General features: G+C 42.9%; 2 pseudogenes; both read right to left on the reverse strand.

Annotated features, from left to right (window-relative positions):
- Nucleotides 1-767: 767 nt before the first annotated feature.
- On the reverse strand, nucleotides 768-833 carry LOC142654746 (U2 spliceosomal RNA; annotated as a pseudogene).
- A 1,198-nt stretch (nucleotides 834-2,031) lies between these two features.
- On the reverse strand, nucleotides 2,032-2,152 carry LOC142654559 (U2 spliceosomal RNA; annotated as a pseudogene).
- Nucleotides 2,153-21,556: the final 19,404 nt, after the last annotated feature.

Genomic DNA, 21,556 nt, shown 5'->3' on the forward strand with positions numbered 1-21,556 from the left:
TCACCCAAGTGCATAAAAAGTGCAGAGGAGCCACACAAAGAGTGCACAAGGATGCGGTCTATCGCAGCCCTTCTCTTAAAAGAGAGAAGTCCCGCATAACCATTCCCCGACCCTCCAAACCATAGGCCTAGAGGATCGATGATCTCCCTCCGCCGAAGCTTAGGGAGACCCAAACACACTCCTAGGCTTCTACCTGGGCTGCCACCCCAGTGTCCACCTAGGAGCCTGCATACAGGTTGCACCTCCCCTCCGAAGAAGGGAGGCTGGGTTGCAGGGGAAAACGGAACCAGATGGCCATACATTTTCCCCTTAGACCTCAGGAGGGTCCCAAAAGGGCACCGCATCCCTAAATCCTTGTGACAAACACACAGTGAAAAAACAAAATTAAATAAGTGGATGTGCGCTGTGATACAGCCTGGACATCCGCCAGGTATAAAAAAAAATTGCTCATCTCCCAGCCGGAAGGCTAGGAGAATAAAGAGTTGTGCTCAGAAGTGTGAAAGAGGAGTGCGTGCAAATGTGCCTTCACTCAGTGGGATCCCACCCCCAGTGAGTTAGGGCACCCCAGGGTCACCAGCCCTGGGGCACATAGCAACTCGGGCTTCCAAACTACCCGACCTCCTGACCTCGATCCGGCGGTCGCCTGGTCACCTACAAATGGTACCTTTAAACCAAGTGCGTACACCAGAGCGATGACCGTTGTGGTTCCCTGCCCTCACCTCCGCGATCTGTCATCCCCCTACGATGGCCCATCAACCACCGGCAGGGATGATTACTAACCTCAGCTTTAGCAGGTACTACACTTGATCTTAGCCAAAAGGCCGAGAAGCGATAACCCGAAAGTGGCGCGTGTCGGCAGAGCCTGGCCAATACTGCTGTTCACCCCCTTGCAGCGATTCAGCCTACTCCTAGGCACCTCCATAGGGCCCTGCCGGCTCACACACTCACACAAGCAGCCAGGCAGGCAGGCGGGAGGTGAAAAAAGGCCATAGAGGAAGCTAGACAGGCTTTGCTTCTTTTGCTTGCACCACAATGCTGTGCGGAAAGCGGAGGAATCTACATAAAAACGCCTTCCTGGCAATGCCCAGATGCCCTCCTGCCGTGCAGACAAACGCTAGCAGCAGCAATTGCATGCCCACAGCTACCCCTTCTCCCTACACGCCTTTGATCACCTGCAATACAGTGCCTGCTGACAAACACTGACCAACACTGCCTAAGCCCAGGCTTGTCTGTCTGAGGTCCCATTATGATGTCATATAGCTTGCTCTCACTTCTTAGGGCCCCACTATGACACGCGCAAAGTTCCGTCAGAAACTTATATTAGACGTTGCTGCTCAGTCAGTCTCAGTGTTGCCTAGGAGGGCTACACTGCAACATGTGCCCCCCGTGTTGTCTGCACAGCTAGCCTCCAGGAGGCCACAAGAGGGAGACAGGGGACTGCAAAATGGCAAATAGGCATCATCCCCAAACTTTATGGACACCTTCTTCTCCTTCCTCCTACAACCTCCATCCTTGCACAGTTTGTTATTCTTCCAGGTAACATAGTAACAAATCCAAATTGGTGGTCTCCTTGTAGGCAAGCGTTTGTTGCAACTTCAATTCTTACTTCTTTGAAATGTAGGGAGGAGAGCTCATTCCATCACATCCATCTAGTATACACAGGTAGGTCCATTGTGGCGGCTGCTTTAATGGCTGCTCCCCTACTCCACTCCACTATTCCACTAGTTGACGGTGCTGCTGCATCAATCAGTGGCTGTGGGTTGACTGAGTGACTGGCTGGCTTAGGTGCAGCTCTTTAAGGTGAATGAGCTGTTCCAAATTGAAATGCTGGAAACACACACAACACAAGAGGTGGCAATCTGTTAATGAAGTAATTTAATAATTAGGTCATTCATTAGCACACATGACAAAAATGCATTGTACAACAGGCGTTCAAATAATGGGATTAAAGGAGAGATCCAATGTGCAAGAAACAAACAATGGCAAATGCAAAAAGCACTTTTCAAATCTGATTTTAGTGACTGGTTTAGGAAAGGGTGCACCGGTCCTGGAGACACTGCAATACCAGGTCAATGCGTGGAGTGGACAGAGCAAGCTCTATTTCCATCTCCCTGTTCTAAAAATCCATTTAACCCCTTCCCTCTTTAGCCACTTTTGACCTTCCTGACAGAGCCTCATTTTTCAAATCTGACATGTGTCACTTTATGTGATAATAACGTCGGAATGCTTTCCCCTATCCAAGCGATTCTGAGAATGTTTTCTCATGACACATTGCACTTTAAGTTACTGGCAAAATGTGCTCGATATGTTCAGTATTTAATTGTGAAAAACACCCAAATTTTGCGAAAAATTGCAAAAATTTGAATTTTTCTCAATTTAAATGTATCTGCTTGTAAGACAGGCAGCCATACCACACAAAATTGTTCCTAATTAACATCCCCCATATGTCTACTTCAGATTGGCATCATTTTTTGAACATCCTTTTATTATTCTATGACATCACAAAGCTTAGAACTTTAGCAGCAATTTCTCACATTTTCAAGAAAATTTCAAAAGGCTATTTTTACAGGGGCCAGTTCAGTTGTGAAGTGGCTTTGAGGGCTTTATATATTAGAAATCCCCAAAAAGTCACCCCATTTTAAAAACTTCACTCCTCAAAGTATTCAAAACAGCATTTAGAAAATGTGTTAACCCTTTACACATTTTACAGGAATTAAAGCAAAGTAGAGGTGAAATTTACAAATTTCATATTTTCTTGCAGAAATAAATTTTTAATACATTTTTTTTTTTATAACACAGAAGGTTTTACCAGAGAAATGCAACTCAATATTTGTTGCCCAGTTTCTGCAGTTTTAGGAAATATCCCACATGTGGCTGTAGCGTGCTACTGGACTGAATCACCGGCCTCAGAAGCAAAGGAGCACCTAGAGGATTTTGGGGCCTTATTTTTGTTAGAATATATTTTAGGCACCATGTCTGGTTTGAAGGGCTCTTGCGGTGCCAAAACAGTCAAAATCCCCCAAAAGTGACCCCATCTGGGAAACTCCACACCTCAAGGAAATTATCTAGGGGTATAGTGAGCATTTTGACAGGTTTTTTACAGAAATTATTGGAAGTCGGCCGTGAAAATTAAAATCAAAGAAAATGTAGGTTTAGCGATTTATTTTCTAATTTCCACAAAGACTAAAGGAGAAAAAGCACCGCAAAATTTGTAAAGTAATTTCTCCCGAGTGTAACAATACCCCACATGTGGCTTTTGGAGCTCAAATTTAGCAGGAATGGTTTGCGGAGGCCATGTCACATTTACATAGCCCCTGAGGGGACAAAACAGTGGAAACCCCCCACAAGTGACCCCATTTCGGAAACTACACCCATTGAGGAAATTATCTAGGGGTAGAGTGAGCGATTTGACCCCACAATTTTTTTTGCAGAAATTATTGGAAGTAGGCCCTGAAAATGTAGGTTTAGCTAATTTTTTCTCATTTCCACAAGGACTGAAGGAGAAAAAGCACCACAAAATTTGTAAACGAATTTCTCCCGAGTAAAACAATACCCCATATGTGGTAATATCCGGCTGTTTGAACACACGGCAGGGCTTAGAAGGGAAAGAGCACTATTTGGCTTTTGGAGATCACATTTAGCAGGAGGCCAGGTCACATTTGCAAAGCCCCTGAGGGGACAAAACAATGAAAACGCCCAAAAAGTTACTCCATTTAGGAATTCATCTAGGGGTGTTTTTGACCCCACAGATGTTTCATAGAATTTATTAGAATTGGGCAATGAAAATGAAAACAATCCTTTTTCTTCAATAAGACGTAGCTTTAGAGCAAAATTTTTCATTTTCTCGACAAATAAAGGGGAGAAAGAACCCAACATTTGTAAAGCAATTTCTCCCGAGTACGGCAATACCTCATATGTGGTCATAAACTGCTGTTAGGACACACGGCAGGGCTCAGAAGGGAAGGAGCGCCATTTGGAGTGCAGATGTTGCTGGATTGGTTTTTGGGCGCCTGTGGGCCCAAAACATTGGAAACCCCCCAGAAGTGACCCCATTTTGGAAACTACACCCCTCAATGCATTTACCTAGGGGTGTAGTAAGCATTTTAACCCTGCAGGTGTTTTGTAGAAATTAGTGTGCACTCGATGTTGCAGCGTGAAAATGGGATTTTTTCCATAGATATGTGGATATGTGGTGCCCAGCTTGTGCCACCATAACAAGACAGCTCTCTAATTATTATGCGGTGTTTCCCGGTTTTAAAAACACCCTACATGGGGCAATAATCTTTTGCCTGGACATTCGACCAGGCTCAGGAGTGAGAGAGTACCATGTAAAATTGAGGCCTAATTTGTCGATTTACAAAGTATTGGTTCACAACTGCAGAGGCTTTAGATGTGAAATAATAAAAAGAAACCCCTGAGAAGTGTCCCCATTTGGAAACGACACCCCTCAAGGCATTTATTAAGAGGTGTAGTGAGCATTTTCACCCCACGTGTCTTTTCCATAAATGATTGCACTGCGGATGATGCAAATTAAAAAGTTATATTTTTCCCTATATATGCCATTTCAGTGGCAAATATGTCATGCCCAGCTTATGACGCTGGAGACACACACTCCAATTGTTAAAAGGGTTCTCCCGGGTATGACAATGCCATATATGTGGAAGGAAACTGCTGCTTGGGCACATTGTAGGGTTCAGAGCGGAGGGAGCGCCATTTGGCTTTTGGAGAGCAGATTTTGCTTGGTAGTAGATTCGTTTGAGTATTGCTGGTGTTTCCATTTATAATGTGGGGGTACATGTAAGTTGGGCAGAGTAAATCAGGGGCATAGTCAAGTGGCATAATAATGGGGTAAAAAAACAATAAAATGATCCATAGATGTGTGTTACGCTGTGAAGCAATCCTTTCTGCACAGGCCGGTGTCGCACTGATATATGGCGTCCTTTCTTATCCCCCTTTTGGTCCACACTCCGCACCTTTGCAGTTTGGGGAAGTTTGCTGGGAAAGTTTTGTCCTGGTATAATACGGGCGCCCTCACTTCTAGCAGATATGTTTGAGTCCACCCCTTCCTGGTTCCCTAATTTTAGGTCATTGATAAATCGTCTCTTGAAACAGAAGAAATGTTCCCCTCGGGCCGGCACAACTGCATATTTTTTATTTCCTGACTTATTGGAGCCAGAACTAATTTTATTTTTTCATAGACGTAGTGGTATGAGGGCTTTTTTTTGCGGGATGAGCTGTAGTTACTATTGGTACCATATTGGGGTACATGCAACTTTTTGATCACCTGTTATCCTATTTTTTGGGAGGCCAGGTAAACAAAAAACCGCAATTCTGGCATCGTTTTTTTAATTTTTTGTTATACAGCGTTCACCACGCGTTATAAATGTTAACTTTATTCTGCGGGTCAGTACGATTCCGGCGATACCTAATTTATGGCACTTTTTTATGTTTTACAACTTTTTGCACAATAAAATTACTTTTGTAAAAAGAACGTATTTTTTCTGTCACCAAGTTGTGAGAATCATAACTTTTTAACTTTTTTGTCAACGGAGCTATATGAGGGCTTGTTTTTTGCGAGACGAGCTAAAGTTTTTATAGGTACCATTTTTGGATACGTGCAACTTTTTGATCACTTTTTATTCCAATATTTGTAGGGCAAAGTGACCAAAAAACAAAAACTCTGGTAAAGTTTTTAACTTTTTTTTTTTACGCTGTTCACCGCGTGCAATAAATAATATAATATTTTAATACCTCTGGTTGTTATGGTCATGGCGATAATAAAAATACGTATGGTTTATTATTATTTTTCAATAATAAAGGACTTGATAAGACCAAAAGGGCGATTGCGTTTTATTTTATTACTTAAAACTTTTATTGTTTTCAAACTTTTATTTTTTTCACTTTTTTATACTTTTTTTTTACACTTTTTCTCAAGTCCCACTAGGGGACTTGACGATTCAACTGTCAGATTTTTTTTTTCTAATACATTTCACTACCTACGTAGTGGAATGTATTAGCTCTGTCAGTTATTCACTGACAGCAAGCCGCTTAGGCTTCGCCTCCCGGCGGGGCCTAATCGGCCTCCGTAATGGCATAGCAGGAGGCCATAGTGTCTCCTGTTGCCATAGCAGCAGTCGCCAGTCCTGATTGCCTGTCAGGGCTGGAGATCTGCTAGTAACCGCTACGATGCAGCAATCGCTTTCGATTGCTGCATCGAAGGGGTTAATGGCAGGGATCGGAGCTAGCTCCGTTTCCTGCCGTTACAGGTGGATGTCAGCTGTAACATACAGCTGACTTCCACCGCTGATGACGCCGGATCAGCTCCTGAGCTGGCACCATCTTGCCAGTGGCTACAGAAACCAATTAGGCTCCGCCGCCGGGCAGATCTTGACCGGCTTCAGTGCTAGGCAGACCGGGAGGCCAGTATTAGACCTCCGGTTGCCATTGCAACCACCAGAAACCCCGGCAATTTCATTGCTAAGGTTCCGATGAGCTGCAAACACCTTAAATGTAGCGATCACGTTTGAACGCTGCATTGAAGGGGTTAATGGCGGGGATCAAAGCTAATTTCGGTCCCCGCCATTACAGCCGGATGTCAGCTGTCAGATACCCGGCGATGATGGCGCCGACTCAGCTTGTCGGGAAGGGGTTAAAATACAATATTTGTTCATAAACTTTGTGAAAAATTAATAATTAACCCCTTCAGGACCAAGCTCATTTTGGCCTTCAGGACCAGACCCATTTTTTCAAATCTGACATATTTCACTTTATGTGGTAATAACTCCGGAATGCTTTTACCTATCAAAGAGATTCTGAGATTGTTTTCTCGTGACATATTGTACTTTATGTTAGGGAAAAAATTTGGTCGATAAATTCAATATTTACCAGTGAAAAACACCAAAATTTTGTGAAAAATTGCAAAAATTAGCATTTTTGTAAATGTATCTGCTTGTAAGACAGGCAGTTATACCACACAAAATTGTTGCTAATTAACATCCCCCACATGCCTACTTTAGATTGCCATCGTTTTTTGAACGTCCTTTTATTTTTCTATGACGTCACAAGGCTTAGAACTTTAGCAGCAATTTCTCACATTTTCAAGAAAATTTCAAAAAGGCTATTTTTACAGGGGCCAGTTCAGTTGTGAAGCGGCTTTTAGGGCCTTATATATTAGAAACCGCCAAAAAGTCACCCCATTTTAAAATCTTCACCCCTCAAAGTATTCAAAACAGCATTTAGAAAGTTTCTTAACCCTTTAAACGTTTCACAGGAATTAAAGCAACGTAGAGGTGAAATTTTCAAATTTCATTTTTTTTTTGCAGAAATTCATTTTTAATCAATTTTTTTTGTAACACAGAAGTTTTTACCAGAGAAACGCAACTCAATATTTATTGCCCAGATTCTGCAGTTTTTAGAAATATCTCACATGTGGCCCTAGTGTGCTACTGGACTGAAGTACCGGCTTCAGAAGCAAAGGAGCACATAGTGGATTTTGGGGCCTCCTTTTTATTAGAAAATATTTTAGGCACCATGTCAGGTTTCAAGGGCTCTTTCGGTGCCAAAACAGTGGAAATCCACCAAAAGTGACCCCATTTGGGAAACTACACCCCTTGAGGAAATTATCTAGGGCAGGGGCGTAACTAGGAAAGACTGGGCCCCATAGCAAACTTTTGACTGGGGCCCCCCTCCCCTGGGTGTCACACAACCCCCCCCTTGTAGATAGTGCCTTTTTTTACAAACCCCCCCTTTTGATAACGCCATACAGCCCCCTTTGTAGATATCTACAGAGGGGGCTGTATGGCGCTATCTACAGAGGGGGCTGTATGGCGCTATCTACAGAGGGGGCTGTATGGCGTTATCAAAAGGGGGGACTGTATGGCGCTATCTACAGAGGGGGCTGTATGGCGTTATCTAGAGGGGGAACTGTATGGCGTTATCTACAGGGGGGCTTTATAGCGTTACCTGCAGGGAGTCTGTATGGCGTTCCCTACGGGGGGGGGGGGGCTGTATGGTGTTCCCTACAGGGGGTCTGTATGGCGTTATCTACAGGGAGGACTGTATGGCGTTATCTACAGAGGGGGTCTGTATGGCATTATCTACAGGGGGGCTGTATAGCGTTACCTACAGGGAGTCTGTATGGCGTTCCCTACAGGGGGGGTCTGTAGGGAATGCCATACAGCCCCCACTGTAGGGAACGCCATACAGCCCCCCCCTGTAGGGAACGCCATACAGCGTCCCCCCCTGTAGGGAACGCCACACAGCGTCCCCCCCTGTAGGGAACGCCACACAGCGTCCCCCCCTGTAGGGAACGCCACACAGCGTCCCCCCCTGTAGGGAACGCCACACAGCGTCCCCCCTGTAGGGAACGCCATACAGCTCCCCCCCTGTAGGGAACGCCATACAGCCCCCCCTGTAGGGAACGCCATACAGCCCCCCCCTGTAGGGAACGCCATACAGCGTCCCCTGTAGGGAACGCCATACAGCGTCCCCCCCTGTAGGGAACGCCACACAGCGTCCCCCCCTGTAGGGAACGCCACACAGCGTCCCCCCTGTAGGGAACGCCATACAGCTCCCCCCCTGTAGGGAACGCCATACAGCCGCCCCTGTAGGGAACGCCATACAGCCCCCCCGTAGGGAACGCCATACAGCCCCCCCTGTAGGGAACGCCATACAGCGTCCCCTGTAGGGAACGCCATACAGCGTCCCCCCCATGTAGGGAAAACCATACAGCCCCCCCTGTAGGGAACGCCATACAGCCCCCACCCTGTAGGGAACGCCATACAGCCCCCACCCTGTAGGGAACGCCATACAGCGTCCCCCCTCCCAAAAAAAATGCGACCTACAGTGTGTCCTAATAAAAGACATGTATCCCCTATCCACAGGATAGGGGATACATGTGTGATCGCTGGCATTGATAGGGAGAACGGGGGACTGAAAGTCCCCCCGAAGTTCTCCATGACTAACCTCTGACTTCCGGCATCTGCGCAGCTCACTAAAAATGAAAGGAGCGCTGGTCACGCATGCGCACCAGCGCGACCGGCGCTCCATTCATTTCTACGGAGCTGCCGACACAGACCCCGGAAGTCCGAGGTTTGTGATGGAGAACTTCAGGGGACTTTCAGTCCCCCGTTCTCCTTATCGCTGCCAGCGATCACACATGTATCCCCTATCCTGTGGATAGGGGATACATGTCTTTTGTTTAATGGCAGAGGGGGGAGATACCTCCCTGCTCTGCCGTACTGTTCAGTGGCGTCGTGCTGTAGCAGCCATAGCGGCTGCTATCGGAGCCTCCGGCCATGGTGGGGGCCCGTGCCGGCGGGCGACACGGGCCCCCTCATGCCGTGGGCCCCGTAGCAGCCGCTACGGCTGCTAGGGCGGTAGTTACGCCACTGATCTAGGGGTATAGTGAGCATTTTGACCCCGCAGGTTTTCTACAGAAATTATTGGAAGTAGACCGTGAAAATGAAAATCGACATTCTTTCAAAGAAAATGTAGGTTTAGCTAATTTTTTCTAATTTCCACGAGGACTAAAGGAGAAAAAGCACCGCAACATTTGTAAAGCATTTCTCCCGAGTAAAACAATTCCCCACATGTGGTTATAAACTGATGCTTGGACACACGGCGGAGCTTAGAAGGGAAAGAGCGCCATTTGGCTTTTGGAGCTCAAATTTAGCAGAAATTGTTTGCGGAGGCCATGTCGCATTTGCAAAGCCCCTAAGGGACCAAAACAGTGAAAACGCCAAAAAAGTTACTCCATTGAGAAAATGACACCCATTGAGGAATCCATCTAGGGGTGTAGTGAGCATTTTGACCCCGCAGGTTTTTTGCAGAAATTATTGAAAATGGGCCATGAAAATGAAAATCTACATTCTTTCAAAGAAAATGTAGGTTTAGCTAATTTTTTCTCATTTCCACAAGGACTAAAGGAGAAAAAGCACCACAACATTTGTAAAGCAATTTCTCCCGAGTAAAACAATACCCCACAAGTGGTAATAAATGGCTGTTTAGACACACGGCAGGGCTTAGAAGGGAAGAGCGCTATTTGGCTTTTGGAGCTCAAATTTAGCAGGAATGGTTTGCGGAGGCCATGTCGCATTTGCAAAGCCCCTAAGGGACCAAAACAGTGAAAACGCCAAAGAAGTAACTCCATTTTGGAAACTACACCCCTTGAGGAATCCATCTAGGGGTGTAGTGAGCATTTTGCCCCCACAGGTGTTTCATAGATTTTATTAGAATTGGGCAGTGAAAATAAAAAAAATCCTTTTTCTTCAATAAGACGTAGCTTTAGCTCCACATTTTTAATTTTCTCAACAAATAAAGGAAAAAAATAACCCCAACATTTGTAAAGCAAATTCTCTGGAGTACGGCAATACCCCACACGTGGTCATAAACTGCTGTTTGGGCACACGGCAGGGCTCAGAAGGGAAGGAGCGCCATTTGCTTTTGGTGTACAGATTTTGCTGCATTTGGTTTCTGGTCTCTATGTTGCATTTACAAAGTCCCTGTGGGACCAAAACAGTGGATCCCCCCAGAAGTGACCCCATTTTGTAAACAACACCCTCAAGGTATTCACCTAGGGGTGTAGTGAGCATGTTAACCCCACAGGTGTTTTGCAGAAATTCGTGTGCACACGATGTGGGAGAGTGAAAATGGGAATTTTTCCTTAGATACGCCAATATGTGGTGCCCGGCTTGTGCCACCATAACAAGACAGCTCTCAATTATTATGCGGTGTTTCCCTGTTTTAGAATCACCCTACATGTGGCACTAATCTTTTGCCTGGACATTCGACAGGGCTCAGGAGTGAAAGAGTACCATGTAAAATTGAGGCCTAATTTGGCGACAAATAAAGTATTGGTTCACAATTACAGAGGCTTTGATTTGAAATAATAAAAGAAACCCCTGAGAAGTGACCCCATTTTGGAAACTGCACCCCTCAAGGCATTTATTAAGGGGTGTAGTGCGCATTTTCACCCCACGTGTCTTTTCCATAAATGATTGCGCTGCGGAAGGTACAAATTAAATTTTTTCCATAGATATTGATTTTTTCCAAATATGTCGTGCCCAGCTTGTGCCACTGGGGACACACACCCAAAAATTGTTAAAAGGGTTCTCCCGGGTATGGTGATGCCATATAAGTGGAAGTAAACTGCTGTTTGGGCACACTGTAGGGCTCAGATGGGTGGGAGCGCCATTTGGGTTTTGGAGCGTGGAATTTGCTTGGTAATAGTTTTGTTTGGAGTATCACTGGTGTTTCCGTTTATAATGTGGGGCATATGTGAGCTCGGCAGAGTATATCAGGGGCATAGTCAGGTGGTATAATAATAAGGTAAAGAAAATAATAAAATGATCCAAAGATATGTGTTATGCTGTGATCGATCCTTTCTGCACAGGCCGGTGTCGCACTGATAAATGTCCTTCCTTATCCCCCTTTTGGTCCACATTCCGCACCTTTGCAGTTTAGGGAATTTTGCCGGGAAAGTGTTGTCCTGGTATATTACGGGTGCCCTCGCTTCCAGCAGATATGTTTGGGCCCTCCCCTTCCTGGTTCCCTAATTTTAGTGCCTTGATACATCGCCTTTTGAAACAGAAGAAATGTTCCCCTCGGGCCGGCACAACTGGATATTTTTCTTTCCTGAATTATTGGAGCCTTAACTTATTTTCTTTTTTCATAGACGTAGTTGTATGAGGGCTCTTTTTTTACGGGACGAGCTGTATCTTTTACTGGTACCATATTGGGGTAAATGCGACTTTTTGATCACTTGTTATCCTTTTTTTGGGAGGCAAGGTGACAAAAAAACAGCAATTTTGCAATAGTTTTTTTTTTTTCATATACAGCGTTCACCATGCGTTATAAACTACATGTTACCTTTATTCTGCGGGTCAGTACGATTCCGGCGATACCTAATTTATAGAACTTTTTTATAACTTTTTGTATAATAAAATTACTTTTGGAAAGAGAATGTATTTTTTCTGTCGCCAAGTTGTGAGAGCCATAACTTTTTCATTTTTCCGTCGATGGACCTGTGTGAGGGCTTGTTTTTTGCGAGACGAGTTATAGTTTTTATAGGTACCATTTTTGGGTACATGCGACTTTTTGATCACTTTTTATTTCAATTTTTGGAAGACAGTGACCAAAAAAACAGTAATTATGGCAGTGTTTTTGAGTTTTTTTTTACGGCGTTCACTGCGCTGGATAAATAACATAATATTTTTATAGTTCAGGTCGTTACGGTCGCAGCGATACCAAATATGTATGGCTTTATTATTTTTTTCTATAATAAATGACTTGATAAGGGAAAATAAGTGCGATTGTGTTTTATTTTATTACTTGAAACTTTTATTGTATGTGTTACAACTTTTATTTTTACTTTTTTTACACTTTTTTTTTTACACTTTTATTTAGTCCCACTAGGGGACTTGAAGGTCCAACTGTTTGTTTGATGTTCTAATACATTGCACTACCTATGTAGTGCAATGTATTGGAACTGTCAGTTGTTCACTGACAGCAAGCCGATCAGGCTCCGCCTCTGGGCGGGGCCTAATCAGCTTACGTAATGGCAGACAGGAGTCCATTGTTAGGGCTCCTGTTGCCATAGTAACAGTCGCCAGCCTTGCCATTTCATGGCAAGGCTGCCGATTTGCTACAAACCTCTAGGATGCAGCGATCACAATGGATCCCTGCATGGAAGGGGTTAATGGCAGGAATCGGAGGTGGCGATAGATCGGGGTGTCCGCTGTAACATACAGCGGACACCCACTGCTGATGACGCCGGCTCAGCTTCTGAGCCAGAAGCTGAGCCGGCGCCATCTTGCCGATGGTACCGGAAGCCTCCTGGGCCCCGCCGACGACGGGGCATAGGAGGATTCCGTTACTGGCGGACCGGGAGGTAAGCATTAGCCTTCCGATCGCCTTTGCAGCCACCGGCAACCCAGCGATCACGTTGCTGGGGTGCCGGTGGCTATAAAGTCCTCACATGCTGCGATCTCTATTGAATGCAGCATGTGAGGGGTTAATCGGTCGGATCGGAGGCTCGCTCGTGTCCTGGCCGATAGCTCAGGGTGCCAGCTGTAACATACAGCTGTCACCCGGTGGTGATGTAGCTGGCTCAGCTCCTGAGCCAGCTTCATCTCCATCACGTACAGTAACGTGAAAATGCGGTAAGACACCATAGGATAATAATCCTCTTTATTTTATTTTTTTGACACTATTCGTTCCAACCTATAGGAGTTATTTTTTTTATCAATTAAACACTATCTTTATTTAACTGAGTTGTGGTTGGCTGTGATAGCTGTCAATCACAACTCCTCACATAAAGGACGCGAGAAACTGAGCGCCCCTCCCCCTAGATGAAGCTGACTGACGTCACCAGAACGCGCGTCGGGGCACATCCGGTCTTAGAGCAGGGAAAGACAATAGCAACCTGAAGGGAAAGTTATTGGTAATAGCTGCCGCAGAGCGGTCACCAAGCAGGGTAACTGGCCCCGCTCACGTGACTACATGCTCAGAGACCAGTGCGATCTTGAGGCACAGCTGAATATCATCAGCAGCAGCTCACAAACAGCGTGTGAGCAGTAATTCACACAGCAGACCTGCTGTCTGCGTCTCTGGCTTGTTGCTTGGCAACCACGTGTAGTGGGGAGAGGGGCAGCTTTCTCCCGAGCTGTTCCTATTATTGCTGAGCTACAGACGCAGGAGAGAGTCTAAGTTCCAGCTGAATAGCAGCACAGCTGCTTACGTGGAGTGGAGGGAAAGGCAGCTCTTTGTGAAGCTGAGCTCCATGCACATGTATAGGAGGGATTCCTGCTCACAGCTGAATAGCAGCACTTGCATAGCGTGTGAGCAGCGATCTGAACAGTCCCCAGCTTGGCAACATGCTCTCCAACAATACTGCTCCTGCTGACTGTTTCCTATAATTCATAGCTGAATATCAGCTCCGCTGCAAGACATTCCTAATAAATCTCAGATGTTACTGACATAAAGTGCATCACAGGTCCTGCTTCACCTTGCTGTGGAAATCATTGTCAGATTGCCACTGACCATTCAGTTTGTTGTCTGTGGTACTTTATTACACTAATGTGTGCAGCTGGCTGCTGTATCATATCTGGTGGGATATACCCGATATATCGCTTGCTATTATTGACCCCTACCCGCACGAGGACGTACAGTTACTGAGTTGTTTCCGGTGCACACTGTCGGCGATAGTGTGCACCGGGAACCGGGAGGTCAGCTATCGCTGACACTCTACTCTTTCCGGCCAGCGGTCCTTTGCCGCTGATTTCGGCAAATTAACCCCTTAAATTTGGTGATCGGTTGCAATGGCCGAATTTTAGGGGTTTATAGCATTAGGCTTCCTGTCAGTGACAGGAAGTCAGTGTCGTTCCCAATGCACACGGTCGGCGTCAAAGGTGTGCGTTGGGAACTGGGAGATCAGCTGTCCCCGACAGCTGACACTCCAGTGTTGCCGATCAGCGTCTCATCGCCGCTGATTTCGGGAATTAAAAAAAAAGTAAAAAAAAAATGTTGATAAAAATGTTTTATAAAAGTTTAAAAATAAAAGTTTTTGTTTTCCTATAATAAGTCATTTATTATAGGAAAAAAAATGAAACCGTAAAAAAAAAGTACACATGTTTAGTATCACCGTGTTCGTAACGATCCAAACTATGAAACTATAATGTTATTTTTTTCGCACGATGAATGCCGCAAACAAAATAAACGGCAAACTATGTCAGCATCGCTATTTTTTGCCCACCACCCCTCCCAAGATATAGAATAAAAAGTGATCAAAAAGTCGCATTTACCCCAAAATAGTACCAATAAAAACTACAACCCGTCCCGCAAAAAACAAGACCTCCCACAGCTTTTTTGACTAAAAAATAAAAAAGTTACGGCCTAGAATAGGGTGTCTCAGAATATATATTATTTTATAGAAACGTAATTTTATTGTGCAAACGCTGCAAAACTTAAGAAAAACGTTACACATATGGTATCGCCATAATCGTACCGACCGGCAGAATAAAGTAACACAATTTATTGCGCACAGAGAACGCTGTAAGAAATAGAGAATTTAAAGCGCCAAAATCAATGTTTTTTTGGTCACCTTGGCTCTAAAAAAAGATCCTGTGGGGTCAAAATGCTCACTAACTAGAAAAATTCCTTCTACAAGGTATTGCCATAATCGGGAACAATTGCTTTACATATGTTGGGCGGCTTTTTCTCCTTTATTCCTTGTAAAAATTAAAAAATTCTATGTTTCCACAGAAAAAAAGGTGATTTTCATCTTCACAGACTAATTCCACTAAATTCTGAAAACAAACTGTGGGGTCAAAATGCTAACTATACCCCTAGAAAAATGCCTTGAGTGGTGCAGTTTCCAAAATGGGGTCACTTTTGGGGGGTTTCCACTGTTTTGGCCCCACAAGACCTCTTCAAATCTGACATGGTGCCTAAAATATATTCCTAAAAAAAGGAGGCCCCAAAATCCTCTAGGCGCTCCTTTTGCTTCTGAGGCCGGTGTTTCAGTCCATTACCAGACTAGGACCACATGTTGGATATTTCTAAAAACTGCAGAATCTGGGCAACAAATATTGAGTTGCGTTTCTCTGGTAAAACCTGTGTTAGATTGTTTTTTTATTACAAATGAATTTCGGCAAAAAAAATGAAATTTGTACATTTCACCTCTACTTTGCCTTAATTCCTGTGAAACGCCTAAAGGGTTAAAATACTTTCTGAATGCTGTTTTGAATACTTTGAGGGGTGCAGTTTTCAAAATGGGGTGATTTATGGGGACTTTCTAATATAGAAGGCCCTCAAAGCCACTTCAGAACTGAACTGGCCTTTTGATATTTTCTTGAAAATATGAGAAATTGCTTCTAAAGTTTTAAGCCTTGTAACGTCCTCGAAAAATAAAAGGACGTGAAAAAAAATATGCAACCATAAAGTAGACATATGGGGGATGTTAACTAGTAAGTATTTTGTGTGGTATGACTCAATCTGTTTTACAAGCAAATACATTAAAATTTAGAAAAATGCAAATTTTTGCTAAAATGTGAAGTTTCTCACAAATATTGAATTTATCGACCAAATTTTTTCCCTAACATAAAGTACAATATGTCACGAGAAAACAATCTCAGAATCGCTTGGATAGGTAAAAGCATAGCGGAGTTATTACCACATAAAGTGACACATGTCAGATTTGAAAAAATAAGCTGTGTCCACAAGGCCAAAACAGGCTGGGTCCTAAAGGGGTTAATGCGGTCCTATGCAGACTCATTCCACAGGCATCTATTAGTATCAGATCACAATATTGTGGTGTGCCTCGGGGACATAGACATTACCATATGTTTTGCCCTTTTGTGCACTCCACTTCACTTATCTGATACTTGATGGATGCATTGTTCTCCCTTCATTTCCACCCAACCATCTTATCATACATATGTTGACTGGGTCTATCAATTATATGGGGTGTACTTTAATGAGGGACCGTTCACTCCATCCCTGTCGGGTATACTATACCTCTCTAAGCTGGCAATTTTAATACAGAATTTAATAATTAAATTCAATAGATCAGTTGATCTATTGCCATCTCTTCCCTTTCCCTTTTCATTTGTCTATCAGAAAATTAACCTCCCAGGTTTCGGGAACGAAAGCTGTTGACGCAGGTTAGGCCAAAAGTATATTAGACTGAAGATTTAGGTAGGTGTGTCAACCAACACCTGTTCAGGTCCAAATAATCTCAGTGGTTATTGGTTATCGATATATAGTGGAGGAGAAATAACACACAGACGCTGATATATGCTCAAAATACTCCTCTGATGTTTTTTGATCCAAACAAGTATATAAGTGTGATGACAGAAAAGGTGTAGGATTTGATTTCAGCCAATCATCTACAATATGGTAATGACTCAGCCAATGAGAATATTTCAATGCATTATAATGATTCTCCACCCTTCAAGGTCTCCCGGGTGGCCTCTCCCTTGTTACATGGGGGAGACACACTTCAGATGCACAAGTTAAAGTGTCTCTACTTCTTATCTCACTAGAGAATGGAGACTGCAGATAAGATGGCTGATACGCAACATTAAATAATTTAAATAAAGCCCTTCTTTAAGGCTGACCCCCTCCCGTATGGTAAACAATGTCCTTCTCCATTCTACCAAGGATGATTTATCTGCTCCTTACAAGAGTAATAAAAACATTCAACTCAAGAACATATAGAATTGTTTCAAGACAACTGCTGACTTAGATTAATATATTAGTTTTTACTTATTAATCTCAAGATGGCTCCTTCAGGCCACAAGATGGATTCCAACGATCCAAAATAGATGCCTATCAGACAAGATGGAGTCCATGCAAAATGTCATCTCTTAAACATATTCTAATCACATTCACAAAGGCGTTCAACCTCCATATTTTTTGCCATTTTTCGGGGCGTTTACAGCCTGAAAAACAGCTGAAAAAAAGTTGTGAAGCCTCAGCTGAACAGCACAGTGTATTTCTCATTGAAATCAATGGAAACTCTTTGCAGGCTTATTTCAAGTGTATTTTGGAGCATAAAACTAGGCTTTTCTGCTCCAAAATCAGCCTGAAAATAAGCCATGTGAACATGCCCGAAGAAACATTAAATATAATACATTTTGACAACTTTGTGGATGTTAAATAAACATCATAGTCAACTGCTAGTAGTCAGTACTCAAAAGATCAATAAAGTATATGAAATGTTGTAAAAATAAATACAAGAAGCGCACACACAGGAGATATTTCACATTTCAGATCTGATATCAGCCTACACATCTGAATTACACTTTGGTGCATTACTACTATTCATGTAGGAGAATATTTTATAGCTGAGGCTCTGTTCACATTTTGAGGTTTTGTTGCACTGTTTCACAGCAGAAAATTTTGTGTCCGTCTTTGATATTAGAGATGAAATAAAGCAACAAAACCATGACTAAATGTTACAATATTACAAGAATGAAAATGTAATTTTTTTTCTTGCATGGTAGAAATATACAAAAGTTGTTTTAGATGTGTTCTTAAAAAAAAAAAAAAGTATCATTCACATAACCACATACTGGACGTTCGTTACAAGATGCAACATTTATAGGGGTTGTTCATCTGTATGTAAATAAACCTTAATCACAGCACAATAAAAGTTTCAAGAACTTTTTAACCCCTTCCCTCTTTGGCCACTTTTGACCTTCCTGACAGAGCCTCATTTTTCAAATCTGACATGTTTCACTTTATGTGGCAATAACTACGGAATGCTTTCATCTATCCAAGCGATTCTGAGATTGTTTTCTCGTGACACATTGCACTTTAAGTTAATGGCAAAATTTGCTCAATATGTTAAGTATTTAATTATGAAAAACACAAAATTTAGCGAAAAATTGCAAAAATTTGCATTTTTCTCAATTTAAATTTATCTGCTTGTAAGACAGGCAGTTATAATACACAAAATTCTTGCTAATTAACATCCCCCATATGTCTACTTTAGATTGGCATCGTTTTTTGAACATCCTTTTATTTTTCTATGACATCACAAGGCTTAGAACTTTAGCAGCAATTTCTCACATTTTCAAGAAAATGTCAAAAGGCTATTTTTACAGGGGCCAGTTCAGTTGTGAAGTTGCTTTGAGGGCCTTATATATTAGAAACCCCCAAAAAGTCACCCCATTTTAAAAACTTCACCCCTCAAAGTATTCAAAACACCATTTAGAAAATGTCTTAACCCTTTACACATTTCACAGGAATTAAAGCAAAGTAGAGGTGAAATTGACAAATTTCATATTTTTTTGCAGAAATACATTTTTAATACAATTTTTTTTTATAACATAGAAGGTTTTACCAGAGAAATGCAACTCAATATTTGTTGCCCAGGTTCTGCAGTTTTAGGAAATATCCCACATGTGGCTCTAGCGTGCTACTGGAATGAAGCACCGGCCTCAGAAGCAAAGGAGCACCTAGTGGATTTTGGGGCCTTATTATTGTTAGAATATATTTTAGGAACCATGTCAGGTTTGAAGGGCTCTTGCGGTGCCAAAACAGTGAAAATCCCCCAAAAGTGACCCCATCTGGGAAACTACACACCTCAAGGAAATTATCTAGGGGTGTAGTGAGCATTTTGACCGCACAGGTTTTTTACAGAAATTATTGGAAGTAGGCTGTGAAAATTAAAATCTAAATTTTTTTCAAAGAAAATGTAGGTTTAGCTAATTTTTTCTCATTTTCACAAGGACTGAAGGAGAAAAAGCACTGTAAAATTTGTAAAGCAATTTCTGCCGAGTAAAACAATACCCCACATGTGGTAATAACCGGCTGTTTGCGCACACGGCGAGGCTTAGAAGGGAAAGAGCGCTATTTGGCTTTTGGAGATCACATTTAGCAGGAAAGATTTGCGGAGGCCAGGTCACATTTGCAAAGCCCCTGAGGGGACAAAACAATGAAAACGCCTAAAAAGTGACTCCATTTAGGAAACTACACCTCTTGAGGAATTCATCTAGGGGTGTAGTGAGCGTTTTGACCCCACAGATGTTTCATAGAACTTATTAGAATTGGGCAGTGAAAATAAAAACAATCCTTTTTCTTCAATAAGACGTAGTTTTAGCGCAAATTTTTTCATTTTCTCAACAAATAAAGGAAAAAAAGAAACCAACATTTGTAAAGCAATTTCTCCCGAGTACGGCAATACCCCATATGTGGTCATAAACTGCTGTTAGGACACACGGCAGGGCTCAGAAGGGAAGGACCGCCATTTGGAGTGCAGATGTTGCTGGATTGGTTTCTGGGCGCCTGTGGGCCCAAAACAGTGGAAACCTCCCAGAAGTGACCCCATTTTGGAAACTACACCCCTCAATGCATTTACCAAGGGGTGTAGTAAGCATTTTAACCCTGCAGGTGTTTTGTAGAAATTAGTGTGCACTCAATGTTGCAGAGTGAAAATGGGATTTTTTTCCATAGATATGCCAATATGTGGTGCCCGGCTTGTGCCACCATAACGAGACAACTCTCTAATTATTATGCGGTGTTTCCCGGTTTTAGAAACACCCTACATGTGACCCTAATCTTTTGCCTGGACATATGACAGGGCTCAGGAGTGAAGAGTACCATGCGGAGTGGAGGCCTAATTTGGCGATTTACAAAGTATTGGTTCACAACTGCAGAGGCTCAGATGTGAAATAATAAAAAGAAACCCCTGAGAAGTTACCCTATTATGGAAACTGCACCCCTCAAGGCGCATTTATTAAGGGGTGTAGTGAGCATTTTCACCCCACAGGTCTTTTCCATAAATGAATGCACTGCGGATGGTACAAATTAAAAATGTATATTTTTCCCTAGATATGCCATGTCAGTGACAAATATGTCATGCCAAGCTTATGACGCTGGAGACACACACCCCAAAAATTGTTAAAAGCGTTCTCCCAGGTATGACGATGCCATATATGTGGAAGGAAACTGCTGTTTGTGCACGCTGTAGGGTTCAGAGCCGAGGGAGCACCATTTGGCTTTGAGAGCGGATTTTGCTTGGTACTATATTTGTTTGAGTATTGCTGTTGTTTCCATTTATAATGTGGGGGTACATGTAAGCGGGGCGGAGTATATAAGGGGCATAGTCAGGTGGTATAATAATGGGGTAAAAAAATAAAATAAAATAATCCATAGATGTGTGTTACGCTGTGAAGCAATCCTTTCTGCACAGGCCAGTGTCGCACTGATAAATGGCGTCCTTTCTTATGCCCCTTTTGGTCCACACTCCGCACCTTTGTAGTTTGGGGAATTTTGCTGGGAAAGTGTTGTCCTGGTATAATACGGGCACCGTCGCTTCCAGCGGATATTTTTGGGCTCTCCCCTTCGTGGTTCCCTAATTTTAGGTCCTTGATAAATCGCCTCTTGAAACAGAAGAAATGTTCCCCTCGGGCACAACTGCATATTTTTTTATTTCCTGACTTACTGGAGCCATAACTAATTTTATTTTTCATAGACGTAGCGGTATGAGGGCTGGTTTGTTGCGGGACGACCTGTAGTTATTATTGGTACCATTTTGGGGTACATGCAACTTTTTGATCACCTTTTATCCTATTTTTTGGGATGCCAGGTAAACAAAAAAACGCAATTCTGGCACAGCTTTTTTAGTTTTTTTTATACAGCGTACACCATGCGTTATAAATGACATGTTAACTTTATTCTGCGGGTCAGTACGATTCCGGCGATACCTAATTTATAGCACTTTTTTATGTTTTACAACTTTTTGCACAATAAAATTACTTTTGTAAAAAGAATGTCTTTTTTCTGTCGCCAGGTTGTGAGAACCATAACTTTTTAATTTTTTTATCGACGGAGGTGTATGAGGGCTAGTTTTTTGCGGAACGAGCTATAGTTTTTATAGGTACCATTTTTGGATACGTGCGACTTTTTGATCACTTATTATTCTAATATTTGTAGGGCAAAGTGACCAAAAAACAGAAACTCTGGTAAAGTTTTTTACGTTTTTTTTTACGCTGTTCACCGCGTGCAATAAATAATATAATATTTTGATACCTCAGGTCTTTACGGTCGC

This window comes from Rhinoderma darwinii, chromosome 5, assembly GCF_050947455.1.
Source record: "Rhinoderma darwinii isolate aRhiDar2 chromosome 5, aRhiDar2.hap1, whole genome shotgun sequence".
NCBI lineage: Eukaryota > Metazoa > Chordata > Amphibia > Anura > Rhinodermatidae > Rhinoderma > Rhinoderma darwinii.